At 44.0% G+C, this 19316-nt stretch overlaps 1 long non-coding RNA gene across 1 annotated transcript in view; it reads left to right on the forward strand.

Moving 5' to 3' along the window:
- The window catches only part of LOC128080567 (uncharacterized), a 74208-nt gene that overhangs the window by 40302 nt on the left and 14590 nt on the right, over positions 1–19316 (forward strand). Inside the window, exon 4 of the long non-coding RNA XR_008206768.1 lies at positions 11012–11793. This is a non-coding gene — a long non-coding RNA (uncharacterized LOC128080567). The remainder of the gene's footprint in view (positions 1–11011; positions 11794–19316) is intronic.

The raw sequence follows: 19316 nt of genomic DNA on the forward strand, positions 1-19316 counted from the left end.
GTAAGCCTGTAAAACAAGTACGTGGGTTTGGTTTAGTTGCCTGAGTACAACTATCCCACTTAGTCTCCAGCTCCCACTGGTTCAATGCCATACTGCCAGCCCCAGGAAGGTATCTCAGACACCACCAGATTTCTCAAGTGGTTTTGGTCATCTATGTCTTCACAGCTAAAGCAGTTTCACTAGATAGGAAAGCTTGAATGCCTGAGGGCATTAGGAGTCTGTACAGGGACTCCTCAGTGCTTCGAATCAATCCTCACACCTCAGGGAGGAGAAAGAGGTCTCCTACCAGGTCCTCTGATGAGCTAAACAGGCACATTTCTGTAAATGCAGATTGTATCCCTAAGATAAGAGAAAAACAAAGCCAATATAGACACGGAATTGTAGCGTGAAAAGTTTATTTATGAGCTATCAGTTACTTATAGATGAATGATGCTGCAGTGGAGTATTCCTGTCCACACTGGTCTGTGTTTTTGCTTTTCTAAGGAAAGTGAGGTGTAGATACATTGGCTATTGCAGTGTGGCCTCGGCTTTTATAAACAGAGCAGAAGTAACCCACCAAAGGATCCCTTTGAAGCTGCAATCTTCCTTTAAATATCACTCAACAGCACTCAGAAGAAACAGGTTCCTTTTTCACCTCCAAATAACCTGGCCTTGCACTTTCAGGTGGCACCTCAGCTGATCCCAGCCCTCAGAGGGTCCTCACTGCTGCTGGCAAGGCCATTGAGCCCCAGCAAAAATTCCTGACTGGTGCAATCACTTCTACTTCAGTCTATCTGAAAATTTCCCCCCTGTAGTTTTATTTGAATGTCACATTCCTTTCTCCCGCTCCTAAAAAATAATGTTCTTTAGGACTTTGACCTGCACACGGGTGGTGGTACACTGGTAGCAGGAGGGTTATCTGTTGACGTGGGACAGCATCCAAGGGACTGACGGGCCCCGTGTTAAACAGGACACGTTTTTGGTGGATAACACTGCTGTGGAATATATTTATTACACTCCTGGTGGCTAGTGAGGACAGATTTTTCCAGAGTGCTGCCTGCTAATATTAATGGCTAAGGGTGAGGCTCAGCCCGTGTGAACCAGATGCTGGTGAAGTTGCTGTTTTGCACTTTTGAAAGGAAAAAGGCTGCCTTGTTTGAGGCTACTTCCACAGTACCTCAGTGCCTGTGCTTTAGATCCTTGTTTACAACAAGATACCTATAGCCAAGTCATTTTTTCACTACAAAGCATCAGTGCTGAGTAAGGTGGGTGAGTGCAGAAAAGCAATATTGAGAAGTGGCCTCTAGAGGCACTTACGGACATCAGGGCCTGCTGGATAAGCTTAAATTCAAAGGAGGAATCACAGAATCATAGAATCACTGAGATTGGAAAAGACCACTGAGGTCATCTAGACCAACCGTCACCCCCATAACCACCATGCCCACTAATCACATCCCTCAGTGCCAGTGGAAGACGTGGGATGGACACGAGGGAAAGGCTCTCAACAGCAAGAGCAATGAAATTCTAGCAGAGATCACTTGCAGTCCTCCTGTTGGGATGGTTCTCCTCTAATTTTGTAGGATGGGAAGAGCTCTTAGTGCTGTAGAGCCTCCGAACCTTGCAATGCAACTGCACCATGACAGCAGAAAGAGCTGCATGAGCCCATTATGAGAAGTTTTGCCATGCTGCTTGTACTCCAGATACTCACAACAAGGAAATCAGTGGGGGAAAGGAAATCATAGAATCATAGAATGGCCTGGATTCAAAAGGACAACAATGATCATCTGGTTTCAACCCCCTGCTATGTGCAGGGTTGCCAGTCACCAGACCAGGCTGCCCAGAGCCACATCCAGCCTGGCCTGGAATGCCTGCAGGGATGGGGCATCCACAGCCTCCTTGGCCAACCTGTTCCAGTGCCTCACCACCCTCTGGGTGAAAAACTTCCTCCTAATCTCCAACCTAAACCTCCTCTGTGTCAGTTTAAAACCATTCCCCCTTGTCCTATCTCAATATGGGGCTAAAGTGTTTGGGGAACAAGTGAGCCCACAAAGAGTTCTGCAGGGAGTCAAGCTGCCCACTTCCCTGCAGGCAGATCTCCCTGGTCAAGGTTTTCCTGGAGGAATCTTTCCAAGTGACACATGGTGGGACCACCAACCAGCCACAGGGATCCATGTGTAGCCACTACTGAGCCGGGCTAGCCAAAGTGATGATGTCAAGGTGAAAGGCTGTATATCCCATTACCAATCCCCAGAGCCATCCTGTCTTCTGTCTGCGTTTCAACACAAATGTGGTTGACAAAAAAAAAAAATAAAATTATTATTATTTTTTTTTTTTTAATGAGAACTGCCAGAACTCTAATGTTCAAAAGTAAGGGGGGGGGTAAGGGCAAGGAAAATTAAAGAGAGTAAGTTCTTTATTCAAAAGCTTTATTTTTGGAGTTGGGAGGAAAAAAAAAAACGTTGTTGGTTTTCTTTTTTCAAGTATCTATTTCTGTTTGAAAAAAAATAAAAATAAAAGGAGAAGAAGGAGAGGGGGATGGAACTGTTGATTTGTTTCTGCCAAAAAAATGTAATTCATTTCTCCTTCATTGTTTCCAGAGTCCTTTGCCATTTCAAGAGGTTCTCACACCCACACAGGAGTGTCTCATATAGCCAGGCAGCAGACTCTTTCTGCGTGACCCTTCGGTCGTTGTTGATTTATGAATTATTTTTATTAATAGCATGTAGAAAAATCCCAAAACTTCAGGACTTTCCCTTCTTGCTCTTTCAGAACAAATCCAAATGTCTCCATGGAGCTTCCCTCATGTATTGCAAGAAGTCCAACAACTTTTCCATGCTTAATAAGGAGAGTGGATTTAGGGAGGAATGACAAGATGTGTGCCTCTTGTTATCCCTGCTTATCATTGATTTACAAGCTGCTTGTCTCATGTGCAGACCTCTCGAATGAGGTTCAGATCAAAAGACCAGTGATGTGATCACCTATCATTCTGAGGTGACCAAGCAGTCTAGACTTAAATCCACTTCAGGATGTCAAAAATCTCAAGTTTAGGTGTGAGACGATCTTGAATTTCAGATAGCCCAAACAGAGGCATCCCGCTTTACTAAATTCATACCAGACCCACGTTTGGATCATCTCTCTTAGCTTGCTCTGAGTTAGCAGTTCCCTTAGAAGATAAACAGTCGGAACTTTCAGAAGAGTGTCCTCAAGCTGGCATTTTAAAAGGATGAGCACTGCCAGCCAGACAAACATCTCTTGATGAAGCTAGCAGGTGTCCTGAACAACTGTGAAAAATCTGGATGGAAAAACACAGAGAAATTGTTAGCAGATCTCAGAGTGCTGGATGCCATGACCACGTAGATTGTCTTGTTTAAATCAGGAGTGTCCATAAAGAGAATGTATGCTCTCAGATGAAGAAGGATTAGCTCATCTCACCCACAAATATGAAGTGCAGTGAGCTTGAGACAACATGAATGAGTGATATTTTCCTTGGACATGCTAATGACCAGGTATGAGTGGCATCCTACAGAGGCTAGAGTAGAATGAGCCATGTGTCAGAATGAAAGTTATGTGAGGAAATAACATGAGAGGGAGTCAGGAAGTAACATGAAGTGTTTCTGTCACTGGAGTGGATGAATTTGTCATCTCTGTACCTATGGACCTATGCAGATGGACCTATAGGTGCACTTGTGTATTGAGGTGTGTTCAAGGCCAGGTTGAACGAGGCCATGGACAGCTAGATCTTGTGGTTGGCAACCCTGTACATGGCAGAGTTGGAGCTTTATCTTTAATGTTCCTTCCAACCAAAGCCATTCTATGATTCTATGGTAAGTGTATGTTTGTGATAACAGTAATGTCTCTTAAAAAAAAAAAAAAAGTCTGGAATTTTATGAGATGGAGCCAACAGAGGATATCAGATGGGAGAATCATTGTGATAGAAAGCACAGAAATGAACATATTGAAAAGACAAGTAGGAAAACTGCACAGATGACTTGGCTGCACCCAATGCAATGAGCAAGTACAAATATCTTAAGAAACTGAGCTATACATCAGATAGGGCAGTGCTGTCGAGGTAAACTTTATTTATTGATTGTGCTTAGGGTGTACTGTTGGCATCTGAACTTAGATTAATGGTGGAGCAGTCCAAGCCACTGGAGACCAAGGTTTTGTTCTGTGGCCAAAGTACAATCTGTCCTAAGAAGAGGTGATTAATGTGAAAGTCACTCACTACTTCATCTTTTGTGTGGAACTGAAAGTTTTCCAGCATCCAGCTGGGTACCAAAGAACACAGTGAGATGTGTCAGGTTCTCCTATCAGGACCATCTATGGCTCTCCACCTACAGTGGATGCTTATGATTTGAAACAAAGAGTGATATTTGGAGGGAAGAATAGAAGTGGCTGCATTCTTCCTGCAAGAGGCTGAGGGAGGGGTGGACATGTGGTGGAGATGTGTTGTTCTGCAGTCAAGCACAGCAGTGCTGACAGAGAAGAGAAATCCCAGTCCTCTTTCTGGCCCTGCACCCTGGCTGTTCTCTTTCCATTCATGTTCCCTTCCTAGGCCTTCGAAGTGCTGATAACAATGCCTGGAATTATCTCACCATCTTCTTTGTTGTGCAAGATCTGTATCTTCTTTTGAAACTCCTCTAAGCCAAGTCCTTTCGGCGTCCAACTCCGATCCCGCATTTCTCAGCCAAATAACAAAGCAGGGAATGGGTGGTGGGCGAATGCTGGGTAGCAGAGGATGGGGAAATTACAGGTTGGGCTGGCAGTCACCCAGACACTGGCCAAATCCAGCCAAAAAGAAAAAAAAAAAAAAAAAAAAGACATTAGCTGAATGGAATGAAGATGTTCAAATAAAGCAAAGCAGAGCCGGAGTGGGAGGCGCAATTACTTTGCCTCTTCCTGGCTCTGCCAAAACTTTTGGGGGAATTACGTCCATTTTTCTATGGATGACCTCTTCTCTGAGTGGCAGTAGTTTCACCTTTTGCAAAGGCAGGATAAGCACTTAGGAAATGAAATTCAGTTGGAAACCAAGGAAGCAGAATGATGGCTGAAAACTTTTCTGATTCAGGGTTGTTTGTGCCATTGCTGCTGTGCAGTAATGGAATGGGGAGATGATTTGATGTTTCTGTGCTCATTTTTGTTGTTTTTGCTCAGAGATGGTTAAAATGAAGGCAGGCAAGGGGAGAAGGACCCCAACATTTCATCATGGAGTATAATACTTCTTCTTTTGTTTCTGCACTATGGAAAATTAATGATGGAAATAAGAATACAGAAGATCCCTCCCGTATCTGTTCTTTGGCTCTTGGGGCTGGAAAGCAGTGTGACAGATTACGTGTGCATTTCCTAGAAGTTCTCCCTTCTGCCTTTTGACCTCTTTTGATACATCAGCATGCAGCCATCTATCCCACACATGTCCTGGCTGTGGCTCTACTTCCCAGCTCTGCTGAGCAGCCCCAAGTCCTGCTGCAGAGCCAGGGGCACCTGATGGTTTCTTGGAAGAAGACAACTGCTAGGATGAGTATCTTTGGGATTTCAGTATCTTTTGGTCACTGTTCTTGTTTAGGACAGGTGTTGTGAGACATTTGGAATGATCTGGAGAATGAGGCATATCTAAGAGGGGTGGATTCCTGCTCCTCCCATATTAAAGGGTCTCACACACTGCAAACCTCATGATTTAAGATCCAGGCATTCGAGTACAGACACAGCACCTTTATAAGTCTTAGAAGTGTGCTGCTTTATGTGTGGTTTTCCCTTCATCCTCTCATGCCTTTTGGCATCATAAGGCTAATGGATGGCATGGAGCTGGACTCAAAGATCTCTATGGGTAATCTTCCAACTCAAGATATTTCATAGAATCATGAGCTAGAAGGGACTCTTAAAGGTCAAAGCTTCTGCTTTAGGATAATGAACCAGGAAAGGAAATACCTTAACTGAAGGGTCAAAACTGCTTTAACGGCAGTTACGATAGCCTGGAGGGCAACAGACCTGACATGACGGGACTGGATGATCTTGGAGGTCTTTTCCAACCTGGTGATTCTATGATTCTATGATCAATTTTATCCAACTTTGCAAAGCTTAATCCTTTTGAAGACTCTGGAGAGGAGGAGTTCAGTTCTCGCCAGTAGCTAGAGGTGGATAACCAAGCCTGGGCATCATGGCTTTATGCAACAGATATTATGGAAAATAAATGTATTCAGGCTAACAGAAGATCTGGAATACAATGAAAATGCAATTTAAAAACAGTATCAAGTTTTAGGAAAAAAAATCCTCTGGAATTCTCAATGTTAATTTTTATGATGTAGGGAGAAAAGTATATTCTGATTCTTTTTCAAGCTGAAAAATTCCAAGATCTTTAGCCAGCAAAACAGAGAGAGCCTTTGATAACTGTATGACCCCTTTGAAATTGTTAATATCACTTGAGCTGTTAACTCCATTTTATTTTAAATGAAACAAATTCCATCAAATTCCATCCAGTTCTAATAAATGCTTTGTTTCCCAAAGAGACAGATTATCATTTATGGCTTGTCTGGCGATCTTATCTAGCACAAACATCTCAGTGTTGCACAGTGAAAACCACTGTCCTTATCCTGGAGGTCTCTATAGGCCCTTGTGTCTTTGAGCCCTGTTTCACTGACCTGCATGGACTCTTGCCATAAGCAATTTGATGAAAGCTAAATAGCTATTTTTGTAAATGGGGATGTTGCCAGTCTCAAAGAGATGGAGGTGATATTAGGGCTGATAACACAGAGTAAGGGAATGAAACTGAGTAAAAGGAAATGTGGTAATGAAGACAAGCATTCCATAAGCAAGTACAGCCAGTTTGTATGACTGTCTCTTCAAAGGAAACTGATATGTGAACTCTTCAAGCCTCGCTTGGGCAAGGCAGCCAACACTTACTTTGGAGTCATTTGGGATTGGAGGAATTGATTCAATGACATTGGAGGTTGTGGGTATTTATATGGTGAGGGCAGATTTTTTTTAATGAAGAGAAGCAGGATTCAAGCTGAGGTCCCACTGTGAGGAGCACCCAAGGAGCATCAAAGCACTTTGCTTTACCTGGATGTATTGAAAGAGAAAGTGCTCTTGAAATGAATTGAAAATGCCACAGTTTTTTGTCAGCCTGGGCAGATGGCTTAGGACGTATTCTGAATTTAAGAGGTGACAGTATGACAAGCAAAGTGATCAGACAGCATTCATGAGCTTTTACCAGAAGTTTTATAGAACAACCTCAGAGTCTCACCATGAGATTTATAGACTAATAACCTCCACTTTATGATGGGCTCCAGTTATGACCATTATTCTTTCACTCTTTGTGTGCCAACGCTGATATATAGTCACTTCTCTTCTGAGTCACTTCTCCTGCTTCTGCTTCTTCCTAACTTTTAATTTTCTTCCTCTGCAGTCTTTTGCTTCAGTGTCCTCTGATCTCCCTGGGGTTTCCTAGGGAAACTCCAGCACTTCCTCCCTCCAGTCATCATTTATTTGATGGCCTCATTGGGAAAGTCTTCCAGACCGATGAGAGGTTACCAGAGAATAGCTTTTTCCATTTTTCCCTTACCATGGTGTACTTCCAGTCAGTGCCTGGGATCCCCTATAAACATTTGATCCCAGGGGTATTCCTTTTCCACATGATGCTCAGGGAGCTCTCCCATTCTCATAAGATAGCAGTGAGATCAAGTCTGAGCTAGGTGCTCTTTCTCAAGTATGTCTGATGCCAATGCAGTTCGGGAGTGCTGGAGATGCTGTTCCCAACTCTGTTACCAACTTTCCTTGGTGCCATCAAGCTTTCTGAGTAGGTGATTAGCCTCATCTTCTTCTCCTGATGTGACTTGTCTGCATTTATTGAGGGGTTCTTTAGGCTAAGACACTGCCAACCTTCCTTGAGCAGATGGCTTTTTCCAGATTTTATCTCTGTGTTTCTGGCTCCTTGGTGCCTAGCTCACTGTGCTCCGTGTTCTTCCAAGTCATGGGGAAACTTCGAAAACAGAGCACATCTCAGTCTTCAACCTATGGCTTCTAGCCAAGGGAGTTGCTCACATCTACACATACCTCAATCAGCGTTTCCCTTCCATCATCCCACCTCAGGATAAGAGTGTGCCCATCTCCTCAGGGTAGCCTCTTCCTCTCCTCCAGTTCCCCCTTCCCTTTCTCTCACCCTACCAGCTGGCATGGTGCAAGCAGCCAGCAGCTGGGCCTCCTCCCAACATCCCCCCGGCACAAATGCAACTGCTGAGAGCATGCAAGACAGCTGCCTGGCGTCTCCTCCACAGCCCTCCCTCCCACCCTCCCTGACCACCTTCCCCGTTTCCTCATCAGCCTGGCTGCCCACCTCTCTCTTTGGCCACCCCAAAAGTGTGACTGCCCAAACCAAAGCTCGGCAACGTCTCTTCTTTCACCCAACTCTCTACAAGTGCAACGATGGGGGAGCATTCCTCCACCTCTCCTGCCACATCCTGCTGGCAGCCAAGTAGGATGACGATGACACAGTAGGGTTTGGGTACATTTTTTGCTCCGTCTTGTCCTGCAGCCAACCTCTGTGACCTCTGGATGAACCCAGTAAAAGAGAGTGTCTTTGGAGAATGCTCTTGCCGGTTTTACATCTGTGACCAGTTGCAATTTAAATTCCCCTTCTGTTTGGGAGAGGAAATGAGAGAGGCGCAAGGAAGAGTGATAGTTAAAACCAAAAAAAAAAAAAAAAAGAAAGAAGAAGAAGAAAGGAAAAAGAAAACAGAAGTTGGATAAGAACAAACAAGAAACAAAGGGAACTGAGGCAAATCTTGCGGTTGGAAAGAACTTGGCATAATGTGGAATAAGTCAATGTTTCATAATATGCTAATATCTTTTTTCTAAGAAAACAGTGGAAAAATAACAGGGCCTTATCTTGAGTCCATCGCTACTTCACATGTAGCTTTGCAAGGTCACTGTCGGGGTGGGAATGTGCTGAGCATTTCACTGACACTGGCTGAGAAATTGTCCAACGTCATGGTATGACAGGTAATTAAAGCTTGGTGCAAAGGGCAGCTCACAGCCCCAACTGCACGTCCAACGGTCAACGCAAACATTGATGGATCACCACTGGCTGAGCTGGTGAGGACTGAACTCATCACTCTTGCTGCTTAAAGCTTCTCCTACCTCCAATGGGCAGCCAAACCTCTTCTCCCTGAATAGCAGCACCATCAAAATGGTCAATCGTGGAATGTCTGGAATGGGACAGGGAAGCAAATGGCGTAAACTTGCCTGGAGATGGGATAATTTTGACTCATTCATCGTAAAATTATTAAATGTCTGAGAGCTACCAGGAAAGACTGATCTGCATTGATGTCCTTCATTTTTCTTCTGTTTATGTTCATTGCAGTTGGGAAAAACCCCACCAAATGCAGTGAGCAGTGAATGAGATCAGGACAAGGACATTGCAGTGATTCAATCACTGCTACTTGTGTTTTCCCAATAACTTCTGTGATTTGGATGCTATGGTTGTAATAAGGCAAGAGGATCTTAAGCTTTGAAACAGGTTTTCAGAGTACTTTTAGTTCTGATGTGACTGCAGCCTCCCAGACACTAAATCTGCTTATACCATAAGTTGCCTGGGGAAAAGATAGTTCATCTTTATGTATTTGTATCGATCTAACATTAAAACCTCATTTTCACCTAGAACTGCTTATTGCTACCCTAAGTATTGTAGTAAAAGAGTATAGCAACAACACATTAAGGCTCCTGCCTAATTGTCTCCTGACAAAGCTACATGTTTCAACTTTGAGGAAAAAAAAAAAAAAAAAGACTTTATTCCAAATTAAATGAAAACTAAATAGTTCATTTTCCTTAGCAAAGATGCTTTAATAATTTTCACTGAGAAAAAAAGAAAGCAGAAAAAAAAAAAACCTTTTTCATTTGACTTTCAGGTTTCTTTGGGTTGCTTTCCTGTCAGAATTCTGGTAGATAAATGAAACGTGAGATGCCACAGAGGTGGAAACTCTACAGCTCTCAAATAGGAAATATTCAGGTTCCTTGTCTGGAAATGAAAAAAAATGGAAAGAACCCAGGCTCTGGGGAGTCCAGTGCTCTCAAGAGGCTCCAGGATCTTGAGAGTGTGTCATGGAGGATGGATATTTTGGGTTCCCAAATCTCAGGTTGGCCTAAAGAGCCTGATGGAACTCTCAGGGTTTCGGAGACTCTACCATCTGACCAGCCATGAGGTGAGCTGGTAAAAAATCAGGTGGAAAAACCCTTTCCCAGCATTTCAAAACCAGCTGGTCAAATTGTCCATGACTTTGAAGTATTTTTACTATGGAAGAAATAAGTGTTCTCCGATTAAACTATTTTGCTATTTTACCTAAAATTCCCCAAATAGCCAGATTAAATAAAAGGCCTCGAGCCTTGGATGTATAAATATATAAATATATAAATATATATTTTCTTGAGGGAAGTATAAGCAGGGAGAGGAGAGCAACAATTTTCACAAGACTGAGGCATGTTCAGGACAGCAGCCACCAGATTCCAGCCCCCATTTTAAAACACAGAAAAGCAGCAGCGTGGAAGGAAAGAGAAAAAAAAAGGAAGAGAAAAAGCAGTGCTATTCCCTATTCCATCCCCTCTTCCTGTCAAAAATGCAAATGGTTTCTGTATGAATCCAAGGGCTTTGCTGACTATTAGCTCAGCTGCAGTGCGTTCAAGTGGAAAGCTGCAGAGCTGAGAATTGCCAGCAGCTTCTCCCAGCCCCATTAACTTCTTACTCACACAGTTTGTCAGTGAAGTGGCTGGAAGGAGCGTTTTGTTGTGTTTTTTTTTTTCTTTTTTCTTTTCCCATTCTGAGAAATTGTAGGGAGCAATCATTTGCCTCAGCTGAAATGCAGCTACCTCCGGAGAGGCACATGGTGGCAATTTCCCATCAGGTGCAGGTGCATCATCAGTCTAGGGAAGTAAGGTGGAATAAGTGCTCCAGCTGGTGCACAAGAGAGTTTAAAGATGGAATTTGGATATTAAGACAAGTTTCTTCATGCCAGCTGCGTATGAGGTGCTTTGTTTTCCTCTGCAGAGCTTTCCTTCAGTCTGCTGCCCCTTGAAGCTCACTCCTATGGCATCCAAAGGAGAGCAAGTTGGCTGTTTGCAGTTATGCCACTGGATCTGGCTTCAACACCACTGTATCAATCTACAGTGGAAAGACTGTGTGTACTCCACATTTTAGGCATCTTTGGGACATGTTTTCCATTGCCTCAGAGGTACCTGCATCTCCAACTGTTCCTATTTTTCTGTGGCTGGCATCTTTGAGTAAAATGCTGACCTGAGCTCTTCTGAGCACTGCTAGATGGCTGACAGCAGAAGGAACTGAGGGACAGTTGAAACACTGGGGAACCTGATAGAAGAGGTGACACTGTGTGGATAAATGGAAACTCAGTAGAATAAAAGAAGAAGAACTAGATTTAAAAGAACAAAGACTTCTAGTTTGCTTGGCTCCACGTTGACTCTATGAAAGACACATGTATGAAGAAGGCTCAGTGTAAATCTGATGATTTTCTAAAGATGTGATGTGTTTGGATCCTGGATATGAAACATCTACTTTCCGTTGAGACTGTGTCACAGTTCTGCCTTTATCCTGTGGTGTTTTCTGAATTTGTTCTGTCTGATTACGGTCACGTTTAGAGAACTGTTGCTTCAGAACACAAAGGCCCCTCACCTGTTGTCTCTCATCCTCTGCCAGTGAATGCCAGACACTTCCAAAGAAGGTGAGGAATCAAACTGCTCATCTAATCTTTGTTCTGCTAAAACTACCCTAGATGGAAGGTCTGAGATCCAACAAGACCATCTCATAATCCAGAGGTACGATGGTTAGAAGTTATTCAGTCTATCAACTTGTGTATTTATAAGGCCCTCAGTATAAATACACAAGAAAAATCATATGACCTTAAGCACAGGGGTATTAGAAATAGAATGAAATGTAATAGTATGGGGTTGAGTACTTAGATACTGACAACAAGAATAGCTGCTTTAAGCTGGGGGCTCAGCCACTGGAAACAACGAAGTTACAGGGGAAGGATGTGGATGCATGTGTTCATCATAGCACAATTAGTCACTGTTGATGGGATGCAGTCATGGAAAAGCAGAATGCAGTAGCTGAACACGGTACAGGAGCTATTCATAGCAAAGACAGTGAAGTGTTAATAGCATGGGACAAGATTTCTCTTGGCAAACCAGAGACTGTTCTGGTGCTGCATCTCCAAAAAAGGTGAATTTGTGCTGGAACAAATAAAGAAAAGGGCTTCTTTGGTGATCAGGTAGACAGAGAGCCAATCCAATGGGAGGAAAGGAGGAGGGCTTGTTTTCTTTAGCCTAGCAAAAAACAAGGATGTGTTGGTCTTTATTAATACATTGGGGAGGTAAAAATTGCAGAGTGTGACAAGTTACTCATGTTAAAGGACAGTGCTAGGACAAGAACAAATGGGTGTAAACAAGCTGGGAATAAATTTAGTCTGGAAATTAATATAAGGTTTCTAAAGCTCTCATCATCTTGGACATCTATTCTTACTACACCTTCCTCTCTGGCTTTGGCCACTACAAAATTCCTCTACTGCTTCTGCAAGGTCATTGCCCTCACCTGTCTCTTTATGTCTCTCCCCTTGTATTTCTTTTTCTGTCACATCAGAGGTGTTGCTCAATTTGTTTGTCTGCAGTGTCAAAGCCATTCCTCCTAACCCTTCTCTCATCTTCAGGCCAGCATCAGAGCCAAATCCTTTTTGTTCTGGGTTTTTTTTTCCCTAGCTTTCAGGCTGTATCATCTGCACCTGTTAATTTTTCAGCATCTGGGAGAGGAAAGCTTCTTGGAAGTGAAGAAAAAGGGCCACAAATTTTTGCTCAGACTAGATTGAAAATGATTTTTATTTTTTTTTTACTCAGAGGATTGAGTAGCATGGGAAGGGGTTACCCAGAAAGGTGGGGACATCTCCATCTTTAGGGGATTCTGCGACTACCTAAGAGTTGCAGTGAACATAATGCAGTACTGGCATAAGTCCTGATTCAAGCAGAATCTGGGCTAGATTGTCTCCAGATCTCCTTCCAACTGATATTTCATTGCTGCTATGAAATCAAAGGGATCTGGGTGAGGTCAGACTATCATAGAATCACAGAACTGCAGGGGCTGGAAGAGACCTCAGGAGATCATTGCGTTCAACGCCCTGTAAAGCAGTTCCCTACAATAGGTCACACAGGTTGGCATCCAACTGGGTCTTGAATATCTCCACAATAGGTGACACCACCACCTCTTTGGGTAACCTGTTCTAATGCTCCCTGACTGTAAGTAAGTTCTTCTGCATGTTAGTACTGCACGTTCCATTTTTAGGTCATTGCTGCTTGCTCTATTGCTACACACCACTGAGAAGAGCCTGGCCTCATCCATTTGCCTCCCACCTCCCTTCAGATATTTATGAACATGAATCAGATCTCCCTCCAGTCTCCTTTTCCCCAGGCTGAACAGACCCAGGTCACTCAGTTACTATGGACCAATGACCTTCATATCATCACCTGAAAAGAATTTGTGCTGTAACTTTCTATGCCCATTGTGCTATAACTAGTCAGCTAGTTGTGAAATAGCTGTGATATCTTTGTGCTTCTTTTATAATTGAACAGCAATCCAAAAGACCTTCAAGATCATCAAGTCCAACCCATCCCCACCGTGCCCACTGACGAGATCTTATAGGAAGGGAGAAAATGAAGTCAGTGGACAAATACACACCAAAAGATTTGCATTAAAAATATCTCTTTCAAAGTTAAGCTGGCAGAGATTGTACAGTCTGACCGTGAGATCTGACGGTGGAACAATCTCTGCTAAACTAAACTGTCTGGGACAGGAATTTGAGCAGTAACCTCTTAATTGAGACTGTCAGGATTTTCCTTGGCACAGTTTTGGCCTTGGCCAGTGACTCTATCTGAGGCAATTTATGGGAGATCATAGTCACTGGTTACAGTGATGGTTACAGCAAGAAGGCACCTCTGGTGGTCGTAGACCCTTCCCACCAGGCAGCCTGAGGGAGCAGAAGGCATTTGGAAATGAGCACAGGGGCTGTGTTGTGCCGCTTTGAGGGTCAGAAAATGATCCTGGACTTTGTAGTGGAAGAGATGTAGCCTATAATGTGGCGCCTGTTATTTGCAGTTATGTTCCCTTACTCCATAACTCAGCTAAAGCTCATTTATATTGTCAAATTATGTCTTCTCTATTACAGCCTTGAGCTGAGCGTTTTATGTTTTTCCTTTCTTCTGAAACAATTTGAAGACAGCAATTTTTTTTAACTCGTAAATTTGGAGCCAAGTAAAAGCAGAGGATTTACAGCCCCAGACATTGAGTATCTGCAGCTCAATGATGTTAGGGGAGGAGCATAGTGGAGTACCTCTTCTCTTATTGCCTTTGTGTGCCTGGTCCTCTCTGCAACATCTGCTCCAGAGTATAGAGTGCTATTTCTTGCTCTCCCACAGAGATCTGAGTCCATGTTGCCTCTCTCCTAATCACTTCCCATTCATGTGGAAAGGGGAGGAAGCAATAGCCAACACATTTCAATTCAGTGGCAGAGCTGAGACCCATTCCCTACGCTTCTCACAGAGGATCTGCAGTTCAGGGCTGTTGTCTACTGTGCAAACTGATGTCTAACCAATAGAGTGAATCATAGAATGGCCTGGGTTGAAAAGGGCCACAGTGATCATCTAGTTTCAACTCCCTGCTATGTGCAGGGTCACCAAGCACCAGACAAGGCTGCCCAGAGTCACATCCAGCCTGGCTTTGAATGCCTCCAGGGATGGGGCATCCACACCCTCCTTGGGCACCAGTGATGTTCAACAAGGTCCTTGACTGTTAAAAAAGAAGTGGCCTGTGTGAAACTTTAGAGGCATTTGGCTCTAAAGGTCAGTGGTTTTGTGCTTCATCTCATTCCATAGCCATATCATTGCACACACAGCCCTTGCTTTTTCCAGTCCCAGGGAACAAAGGATCTGCCCTTATCAAAGCTGTTCATTTTACAGACTTTGTGGTCACTTTCCAGGACGGAGCTCAACAGCACTGCACAATAAGATGTGTCATACCTTCAGCAATTCTCATCACTCTAATTCTGTACTGGACTTTCTGCAAATAGCCTTCATTTTTCCAGGTGGAAATGGGAGCCCAGAAACTGCTGATGTTCATCTAAAATGTGGGTCATATCATGAAGCTCCCAGTAGCTGCTTGCTTTCTGGAATTGATCCTGCCCTCTTTCCCTCTCCTATGGCTGTCAGCACAAGGCATCAGCACTGTGTTTTGGCCTTGGCGGGCAGGCTGTGTTTCCACTAAACACCTCCTGGAGAGTTGCTAAGTCACTGACTAAATGGTCTGCATTGCTGAGCTGTCTTCTGAAGCTGGCAATTAATCACCCAATGCTTGAGCTGGCTAAAATCAACTTGACTGAAGACACAGAGAGACAGTAGGAATGACAGAACAGGGAGTGAAAAAAGAATATCCAGCAAATAAGAAAAGAAGAATACAAGAGAAAGACCTTTCCTGGAGTTGCCTGCGTGATGTTCTCTGACTCCAGTCTAATCTTCCCTGATTGAAACAGAGCAGCAGAGTTCAACCAACGTGACTAACGTCAGTGGGAGCTGTTGCCCTCACCTTCAGTGCTATAATTAACTGAGGAAATATGAGTTTCACAGGCTCTCAGACATGATCTTAGCTTGCTGGGGAAATGAACCAATGATGATGTGCCCGCTTGTGTCCGCTGTCCCCTTTGCTCCCTCCCTCCCCACACAGGTCCTATTCCCGCCCCACACAAGAACAACAGCAGCTGTGTTGGTATTTATATTCACTCCAGACTGGAAAATCACCACCGACACAGAGCCAGACCCTGCCTTTGAGCAGACCTTCTGCCAAGTGCTGATGCTTGCAGCTCCCACAGCATCCTCTTTTGGTTTCATCGGCTCCAAGCCCGTGTCTCATCACCATTCATCTGCTGCTGGTGGATGATGATTGTGCACATCCTACCTCCAATGGGTTTGGCATGCAAGACACATCTCTTGGCCCACAGCCTGTTCCCATGCTGACCTTTCCTAAAGGCTCCTTGCTATGGTCAGAGTGGGTCGTGGAGGAGACAGCTTGCTCCCATTTGCTACCCACATCACCAAAGCATGCAAGCCAGTGTTGTACACCTGGTGCTTACTGGTTTATATGATGGCTGTGCACCGGGCTGGTGAGCTGTATAAGTACAGAACTGAATGTACACCTGTGACATAAAGGTATATATATCAGTAGCTGGGCTTTATCTACATCCTCCATAGGAGACAGGAGAAAAAAATAAAAGACTGTGAACAGGCTTTTGCAGAACAACTCACAATATGCTGTGTGGAGCTAACCATTATGCCAAGACATATGTTCTCTCCCCTTACAGATCTCTGATGTGTCTATCAGAAATATATGCCACAAATACATATATATACAGTAGAGGTTTATGATAATCCAGTGAAAACTAGATCACTAGAAGCTATGAGAACAAATGGTTAGTTAGAGCTTATAACCACACCATTAGATGAAAAAGAAAAATTGTTAAAAGCAGCTACTGATATGACCCTGTGAGCACACATAATAACCTCACTACCCTGGAGTTCACCCTCTCTTCAGTGCCACTGCCCTGTACAAATCAAGTTTCACTCCCTCCCTCCCTGGCCATGCTCCATTCAGCTCAGCCCCATCTGCTCCTGCTATTCTGAAACTGCACCAGCCAGGAGTTTCTGAGTGGAGACTTGCAAGACTGACTGCAGCCAGCAGAACTAAGGACACCCAGGATTGCTGAGCAATCCACTTCTTTCCATTTTCTCACATCATATCCAGCTTTTAGAGTTGCAGACTTGTAGGAGGTGTGAGTACTGGGTGGTGGGGCTGCTGGCATTGCTTCAGGAACAACGTGGATGAGAGTCCATCAGATTTCGAATAAGAGAATCACAGAATCACTAAGGCTGGAAAAGACCTCTGAATTGCCAAGCCCAAGCCCAACCTATCCCAGCATGCCCACTGACCATGTCCCTCAGTGACACATCTCTACAGTTCTTCAACGCATCCAGGGCACAGTGACTCCAACACTTCCCTGGGCAGCCTGTTCCAATGGCTGATCACACTGAGAAGAAATATTTCCTAATATCCAACTTCTGCCCTCTCATGGCAACCGCTGCCCTTACTATTTTGATGTCAACCAAGGACAAAACCTCAGCCCCTTAATGGCCGTGGCACATGATGTCATGTGTCACTGAGTGCACCCAGGACGTTGTCCTCAGAAGGAGTCAGGCTGGTCTCATTGCCACCAACAAAGCTGCCCTACAAAACCAGTGGCACGTACATGACAAACTGTCCTCTTTCTTTCTTCCATACTGGTGATGTTTGTGCAAAGCCTGGGAGGAGAGGAGTGGGAAGCTAACAATTATTTTTTAATGAATTCTTGGCAGATTGAAGCCTCTGTTAATCACAGCTCCCTCCTTCAACCTTGTTTATTGGCTGTGGCTTCAGAAAGGATGGGGAGAAGGAGCCAGCATTTCTCACCCAGGTCCAAGAGAAAGTCTCATCAGCAGGGACATCTGACATGGGAGTCTGTCTGCCCTGGCTCCAGCTTGAAACTCAATGGCTCCATTAGCAGAAGAGCAGCAAGGTTACAACGTCTGGTCTGAATCCTTGAAATGGTGCTGGTGGGTCAGGCATAGCTGAGCCAAGAGCCAAAGGAAAATGCATTCAATCCACTGTAAAACATATGAGAGAATATTTCATCTCAGCAAAGACCAACAGAGAAAAACAGGGATCAGAAAGCACAGCATGGCTCACTCAGCATCATGCTGATGATTTTCAAGGGTAGAAGTTGGAGCAGAATCAAAAGCTTGTAAGTCCTAGTACAGCACTTTATCCATTAGGCAACTTTGCCCAGTTGTGGTTACATGTTGGTGAGTGGAAATATATTTTGTTATCAGCTGCTGAATCTCTTGCCTGGCACAGCAACAGGCTAAACTGAGGCTTCCAGATGACAAAACACCCTCTCCTGCTCCTTCCTCACCTAAACTTTCCCCTTAATTTCTATTACACATAAGAATCTGCTCTGGTCTGTCTTCCTTGGTATCACAGGATATTCCTAGCCTTTGCACATGATCTGCTAAACGTGACTCTGTTTCACTGTGTTTCATTTATTACCCGTGTCCTGTAGAGCATTTCAGGAGATTCTGAGACAACAGTGTGACAGCATTCAAAAACCAATGTTTTCTTATTTAGAGATAATTCCCAATTCTCCACGAGGCACAGCTACAGAAAGAAAATAAAGGAGTGGGGGAACGCTCTTCATCCCCAAATGCCCTTTTTTGTTTGACATCCAAACTTGTCTTGAGAAACTGTCCATTTTGGAACCATCTTCTTTGCAGACTGAAAATCAGAACAAACATTTTTACCTCGTCGTATGAGCTTCTGTTTGCCAACTTTAAAAATATTCCTATCAAATTTGGAAAGGTCGCAGCCAGGATGAAATGGCTCAGTTTTTAGAACAGATCATTATGATTGTGATTTGCAGGAAACTTTGGGCAAAAAAAAAAAAAAAAAATAATAATAATTGTGTGTTCTTCCACTTCAGAACAAAACCAGATTTCAGAATCATGACTTTTCCTACCAAAGAAAACGGAGTGGTTCCCACACAGCCGTCCTGTTCAGGAAAGACAAGGAAGGGTTTGTTGAATAATTGGCAAGAGCAAGAGATATCCAAAGGAGGAAAAAATGAGCTGGGAGAAGGTCTGAAGAAGGTTTTGATTCCAGACTCAGAGGTCAGCCCAAACCTGAATTGCTCTGTAAGCATGAAACACCCCAAAACAAGAACTTCACCATCACCCACCCCCAAAAGAGACATGCTATAAAAAAACCTATCTTCCTAGCAGCTTGCTTTGGATAGAACCTTCCTATAGATGCTCTTAGAGCAGTGGAAAGTGGCGGAGGTTGCCCTCAGCACCTTGGCTGCCCTCTCTCCATCAGCTTAGCATTTCCAACGATGCATGTACTCTCCTTTGTTTCCTTTGGCCAGAGTGTTTTGAGGCTTCATGGGGAATAAAAAGAAACAACACTGGCAGCCATCCTTCTTCCCTACATCCACCATCATCATGCCTGTCTGCTAAATGCCTTCAATGCAAACCTACATGCTGCTGCCTTGGGTGCTTGTTGTCATGCACAGGTAAAGTAAAGGCCTTGCTGATTCCAGCAGTGGTTTTGCTTTGCAGCCATTTGCTGCCTCCAGTCCCTCTGCAGAGACAATTCTCTCTGCTGGTTTTGGCAGCCTTCATTGAAGGGTAAGATCTACCCATACTCTCTGACATGGTCT

Source organism: Tympanuchus pallidicinctus, unplaced genomic scaffold (assembly GCF_026119805.1).
Source record: "Tympanuchus pallidicinctus isolate F22 unplaced genomic scaffold, pur_lepc_1.0 scaffold2, whole genome shotgun sequence".
NCBI classification, from domain to species: Eukaryota; Metazoa; Chordata; class Aves; order Galliformes; family Phasianidae; genus Tympanuchus; species Tympanuchus pallidicinctus.